The sequence below is a fragment of the Pelmatolapia mariae genome, linkage group LG20 (assembly GCF_036321145.2).
Source record: "Pelmatolapia mariae isolate MD_Pm_ZW linkage group LG20, Pm_UMD_F_2, whole genome shotgun sequence".
Classification (NCBI taxonomy): Eukaryota; Metazoa; Chordata; class Actinopteri; order Cichliformes; family Cichlidae; genus Pelmatolapia; species Pelmatolapia mariae.
In genome coordinates, this window is record NC_086244.1 from 29777037 (window position 1) to 29784592 (window position 7556).

Here is a 7556-nt window from a genome sequence, read left to right on the forward strand (position 1 = left end):
ATTAATCATCCATAACTTGATCTGTTCCGATAAAGTCATCAGCAGCCTGCATACTGCATGATCAGCAGCAATCATTCTTCCCTGCCACGCTGCTGATGTTTAGCCTAGGGCCCACAAACTGCCAGACACGGCTGTATTTTAAAAGTAAATTAAAAACATTTATTCTCCTGCTAAGCTCGCTTGTAGTCATGGCGAACAGAGGAAGTAAGGAGGAAGGAAGTAATGGTGAAGTTCAGGATCCTCTGTCCGTCTGATTGTTCTCTCCATCGCCATCACTCCCAGGCTGTTTCAGCTCCTCCACCCACACATCATTATTATCATCATCTTTAAGCAAAGCCGAGCATCCATGTAGCCTTCCCGTTTTTCTGTAAACTGAACCGTCACTTTGATCAGAAGCCTGTCTTAACAGGCTTCTGATCCCCCCCCCCCCAAAATATATTGGGTCAAAGATCAAAAGTTACATAAATACATTTGAAATACACACAAAGCATTAGTGATTCAACAGTGACTAAAAAAGAGCCCTCAGGAGAAGTTTTTTCAGATTAAACAACTGAAGATTGAATGCACTGTATACTGATAGTAGTCTTTGACATTATAAAAAAGTTTGGGGACCCCCTGATCCGCACCATAATCCAGATGGTGATACCAGTCGCTGTCTGCAGCCTGTAATCTACTTACTTTACACTACTGAGTAATACAGTCCTCATCCCTTCGGCGTGAAATCCCTCTGCTGAGAAGTGGCATCGAAGGAAGCAGGGATGAATAATCTGCATCATCCTCTTCGCCCACAGAGTGGTTCTTCATTCATAATTTACTGCCACCCCATTACATTTAATGAAAGCCACTGACCTGAAAACACAGAAGGAATGAGTTTCTACAACTATGGCATCGGGATTGTTTCCGTCTGCCACGTTACCTCGTAAACATCAGTGAGAGAATCCAGTGTCAACGCCGGGATCTGATGTCCTTTCTGCTCATGCTCATGGGAATATGAGACTGACCAGAACTTCCAACTTCTGCTTCTGTGAAGAAGTGTAACATCATCTCAAATAGAATGAGCATTTATAGTTCCTTTTAAAAGAACATAACAAGTGTAACATATATGCAGCTGTCTGATATTCAGTTACAGAATCAGAATTGTAACAAACCGTTGCACACAGGGATGGCTTGTGAGTAATAAGCCATAGGGTGGCATAGGGTGTTTTTGACACCACAATGCAATGCTTTTACAGGGTACGCATGTGTCCATGAAAAATTATAAAATTAATGTATTAAATGCAGTTATACACGGCTCTTTTCTTCCCCCTGCTGTGACCCAGAAACTGCACTTTTCTAGTAGTGCAAAGAAACACTAATGCATTCACTTCTTTTTAAATTGTGGCGTGTGCTCACATATTTGTGTGTGTGTGTTTAGCTGCAGCACACAATTAGGGTACCTTTTGTGCTGGCCATACATTTTCCTGAGCTCAAGCCTGTTTTAGATGGCATCCCTTTGTTCTTCTGTATGATTGCATTGTGACAAACAATGGAAACAGCTTAGTCCACAATAACAAGTAAATAACAAGTTAGTGTATCGCCCTTTTCCTGCAACACCCTGCCCTGAAAACAAAAGTAAGAGTAAGTAAGAGCGTTTTAAATGGTGTGAGCTATTTTTTTTTTTTAGGTAGACCCAAAATAATAGTTATAAATATTAGTTATATAACTACCTTTCCCCCCCATGTTTTTCCTTTTATTTCTTGAAAAATGTGACCAGTTTTCACATTAAATATACAGTATAGCCTGTTTAATCACAGCTAAATGCATTAGTCACTGTGCTGGCCCGAGGCATTTGGGGTGCATTCGCAGCGCATCATTTGCTGTGATATCTAAAGCTACAATATCCCTTTAAGCTAGTTTAACTGTCTGTACTTCTTGTTGCTGTTAAATGCATATTTAACAGACTTTCTAGTTTCTTCTGCACAGTTATTCATATCAAGCTTTTCCAGAGATAAGCGAGTCTTACACACACACACATACACCACCCAACACAGCCATCCCCCAGACATGAGTTAAAAAGTAGAACAAAAGGAAGAAGCTCCAATCTTGTCAAAACTATACCCATCCTGTATATTGCAAACCTTGGTGTGACTTCAGCTCACCACATGAGTCATCTGGGATTGTGAGTCATATTTTACCTGAGTACAAGAAGAGCCTTACCGCACTCCTACAGACAGGAAAACTTTTCACAGTAGTTACCACTGCAGCATGCCTGTGACTGTTGACGCACTAAAACTGGGGCAATAGCTTCTTTTTTTTTAATGTGGTGCAGCCTAAAATTTCAACAGAAGTGATTAGATCCGGTTTAAACTGATGTTGGAAGGTAAACATCCCCCTCAGCTGTGAAAACAACCATGACTGACGTGTAGCAGTTGACCTTTCAAAATGTATTTCAAAATTTTTATTTTTTATTATTTTTTTGAAATCCCAGATGTGCAAAATCCCAAAAGTTGATAGGCTTTTTAGATCATTACAGGCATATATAGAAACAGCGTCAATGACCTAAATTAAATCATTGTTGCATACAAATTCATAAAACCAAAATAGTTGCATGTGAAATCTCAAACAGTCAAATGTAAACATGCAGGAACAAAAAGCCCTACACTCGCGCTTCATCAGCCAAACTTCATCTGAAGTTGCAACCTCTCTTTGAAATGGATGCATCTGTGCCATTATATGGATATAATTGTGGCCACTTTCATCCTGAGCGCAATTAGTATCTCTTCTGTGAAGTTATCAGTCAGATAAAGCACAAGAGCAGACAGAACCTTTATCACTTTAATCATTCCTCTGTTTTTTTTTTTCCCCAGCGCTGGAGTGGACTGAGTTTCCTGCAGCTGAATGTCAACAACTCAACATGTCCTTCAGTCCTATTTCACATCATTAGTGCTCTTCTTTCAGATGATGCTGTGACACCATCAACCTGTGCTGTATATTAGTGTATTTAGAAAGAGTGTGCACTGTGTCTGTTGTATTTCCTGAAACAGCGGTCACGTTGTCTGATCACCATGAAAAGACACAGTATATGAAGTAAACTAAGTTAATCTCAGCACAGTTACCAGAATCAGACTTAGTGATGCAGGGAATTATAGGATAATATACCACACTGTGCAAAAGTCTTGAGCAAAAGTCTTGCTAGGAAAACTGGAAATAGGTGCAGCAATTTTTTTTTTAAACATGTGCAAACATAAATGGAATTACATAAATAAATAAATAAATACATGGAAACATTTTAACAAGCTTAGAAGTCAGTATTTGGCATAACCACCTTCATTCTTCAACACAGCCTGAACTGTCTTAGGTAAACTTTCTTGTAATTTCTTTAAGCAGTCTTCAGGAATAGTTCTTCAGGCTTCCTGAAAGACATTCAAAGCTCTTCTGTGGATATTTACTGCCTTTTGTTCTGTTCTCTGTCAAAATGATTTCTGTCATGAGTCAAATCTATGACTGATAGAGACAGTCTACCATTATGTTTGGGGTTTTCTTTTTTTTCAGTCCAGATATATGGTAGTGTGTTTGGGATCACTGACATGCTGAAAAATTAAGCCATTGTCAATCAGATGCTTTCCAGGTGGTACTGCATGGTGGATCGAAATCTAACTTTGCTGCATTCACAATCTCTTTATTTTTGACAAGATCCTCAACACCACTGGCTAAAATGCAACTACTAACCATGACAGAGCCTCCGCCGTGTTTTACAATGATGATGGTTGTAGACACGCACTGTTGTACTTCTCTCCTGACCTCCTCCATATACATACTAATTTGGATTCATCACTCCATAAGACCTGTTGCTAATTTACCATCCAGTACCACAACTGTTTCTCATTGCTTCCTTCCTTAAGAATGGCTTCTTGACAGCCACCTTGAGATCATTTCTGATGAGGCTTCAGTGAACAGGAGATGGCCTGCAATGTCTTCTATTGTCTTCCAATTGTCCAGTTTCCTCGTATTTTTTAAGGATGCACTTGCTGAGATAGGCCAAGTTTTCATCTAAGAGCTCTTTGGGATTCAAAAATATTTCCAAAAATACCCACTGATGCTTGTCAAACTGTGTAATCTTCGGCACTTTCTGTGGGGAACAAATAATGCATTTTACAAATGGTAGTAACAGCCTAAAAGTAGAATTTAAAGTTAATTTTATGCTAATTTATCTGTTATGTGTTGACACAACGCTGGTTTATCCCTTAAGCTAGGTGCCTTTTTTATACTTGAGTGATTCATTTAAAAAACATTCCCCTTGAAATGGTTACATTAAAGGACTGGACTGAAAAAGAGTGAAAAAGCATTTCCAAAGGAAACCTGGAGAACTACAGCTCAAGAACACTTTAACTAATTCCAAGGAAGGCGTATTTATCTGTATTTATTGATTAATTAATAGAAAAACATCTGGACCTGATTAATGTTAAGGCATCAGTAACAATACAATAATAGAATGTAATATTCTAAAAGAGCATGCTTGGCATAAAAAATTACCTTTCTTTTTAAAAGATGTGCAGATAATACTGCCATGCTTAAGTAAAAGTCACAGATAATCGTATTCCTGCCTCTTAAGTATTCACTCTCTCATTTTGCAATCTTTGCCCTCCTACAATCACGCATAAAGAAACTTTTTGCTTATGCTGGAGCTACATTGAAGCTGAGTGAATTAAAGCTACAGTTTGACTCCCCATGCCCGTATACCTCCTAATAAAACTGATTTGCTTTGGCATGTATTGTTTTGAAAAATAAATCAGTCAACTCGTTCCACTTCATGCGCTCGTGACATCATTTGTTTCCCCTCTTAACTCAATTATTGTCACTTAGTTCATCTGTGGGCCAACAAATGACCTGTAGCTACAGCATACAAGGCCCTTCCCACTCTCTGCAGCACGACACAAACGAGTAGGTAACAGTTAATGCCTTGAGCCTGTAAGTTTGTCAGAGTTAAATGCAGCTGGGAGTATTACTCGCCTTATTTTTCTGTCACCCAATCCTCTTTTGCCCGCCTTGAAAATAAGCTTTAAGGTAATTGTGTCATTGTGTCATAAAGCACAGGAAAAATGGTAATCCATTAAATTGTATTCTGTGTTCTTTGCTCCTGTTGTAGTGCAGAGCGACACCAACGGATTTTGGAAAGGTGAATTATGAATAATTACCTTTGATCTGCAAAGCCTGACGAGTAATAACGTTTAATACTATAGCCGATCAATGAAACTAAGTCTTTGGCCTTTTCTTCTTTTTGTCGCAAAGATCAGTTTTGCAGAAGGTGCCAGCATGTTTATTATCACATTTACAAAGTGAAGTTGTATTTTACATCAGCTGTACTACCAGGGTCTTTACTTTGCTTTACTTCAGTTTAACCTTTTAACCTTTGCTGCCTGACACTCACATCAGTAGCTGAAATGTTGAGTTGTTACTAGTTTGGATGCCAAACACTGAATGCTACGGCTGGTAAATAATTTAGCCTTAAACATGAGAAGGACCAGATGTTACTGAACGCACACATTTGAAAAGGTCTTTGTTGTGTCAATTAGTTGATTAAGTATCATCTACTCCCCTGCAGTAGGGAAACTTGATCTGTTTTTAAACGGATTCATATTACAGGGGCAGTAGAGAGCAAGAGAGCGGCAGCATTTTCAATTACATGTCACCTTATTTGACTGACGGTGAGCCACCATTTGATCAGGCTTTTACTTTAATTGCTTGCATTTCATTGAGCAGAAGCATTTACGGTAGGATTTAATCAGCGAGGATTCAGCTACATGCTCAGAAAAAAAGTTGAAAATGGCACGCAGCTATGATCGGGCCCTTTTACCTTTTGTGCTAGGGTGCTACACAGCTAGTAGCAGGCAGGGTGGGTGGGAGGGTAATTACGGTCATGTCGATGTCTTCAGGCTTGGGCTTTTATCAACGTTACACAGAGGTGTAATATGTTTGCCTACTAAGTCAGATGATTGAATCAGCAAATCAAGGCAATGTCCCTGCTCGGCCAAGATTCAATTGTGGCCGGGTCCTTTGAGGCATGTCATCCACAGTCTCTCACCAGCTTTGCCTGTTTCTGCTCGCTCTGTATCTGTCCATATCAAAGCACAAATCAGATGACTTCCTGTTAACTGTAGGGGGTGCTGTGACAGTGACTGAGTATTGATGTGTGTAGGCTGAAATGATCACCAAGCACGGACAATGTGAACAATGTGCGCTGTATTGCAACCACAACTTTATGCTTAATGGTGCATGTTCCCAGTTTCAAGAGTATCTAGACCCTGACATAATTTTCCTGCTTCATGGTTAAAAATTCACAATTTACTGTGCTGTGTTTTACATGAATGCAATCAGCAGCTACAGCAAAGTTTAGAACTTTTCCCAGTAGGGGACACTATAGCTTAAACTGAATATTAGCATTGAAAGTTAGCGTAACAATAAAAATACCGTAACCCCGCTGCTAGGGGGAAAAAAAACACAAACTCTTTAGATTTGAATCATTTGAATCATCATCATCAAGTTTCTAAGAGTTGGAGTTTCTAAGAGCACGCTGTACAACCATGTGCTTCCTGTTTAGTGGGTGGTTCCTCAGAGGAATTTTTTGTAGGTCAAGGTTACTTATGGTTACTGAATTTTGCTTCAGGGGCACCTTCAAGGCGGGGGCCAGGGGGGGCACTGACCCCCCACCCAAGAAAAAATGCTGGAACCCACCAGTGGCCCACCCTGGCAAGACTGTCCCATGCTGGTAATAATTTTAACAAACATGACCAAAAGAGAAGACATCCTGCAATGAGTTCAAGCATTAACTTATTATTTCTATAAGATAATTATCAGTTCAAAATGTTATTTGTTTTTCATATGTACCCATTTTCAGTGATGTCAGCTTTAAAAGCAGGAAATTAACTAGGCATACAATTCTTTTCTTTCACTCATTTTTGCCATATTTTTAAGTAATATATATTTGACAAAAGCATCATAAACCTGGAAATTCTGTTTTCAGTGTGTCACCACAGTTATTTCAGGGTTGGTCCCCATATGGCCACCCCTGAGAAAAAATTCTGGAGGCGCCCCTGTTTTGCGCATGTAGCAGAAACATAGTGCAAGGAATCATTTTTCGAAATTAAAAGGAGAAAGTCAACAGTCATTTTGCCACACTTTTGTAAGAGACAGAAAACATGCAAAATGAGGGATAATTTAAAAAAAAATGTTTTTTGAAACAACAGTAATCATACGATGGGGCCTGTAAAATTTTAGCTCTCCTCATTGTTAGTTTTTGGTTTATTTTGGCTCAAAACGCTTAATTTAACATAAAAAGAAATCAGTTTACATGCCAAAGACATCCATCAGTGATAAAGTGTGTGAAGTCAATATTCTTCAGCACTAAAATACTGAATTACCTTTGTTAATATTATTTAATGACAACAAAAATTTAACTGCTGGAAATTATCAACATGGTTCATACCAGTCGCATTTAAAGCATTCAAAGAAAACTCAAAGTCCTCTCGGAGAACTGAAACCCATTTTTTTTGTTTGTTTTTTAAATGTTTCTTCCCACA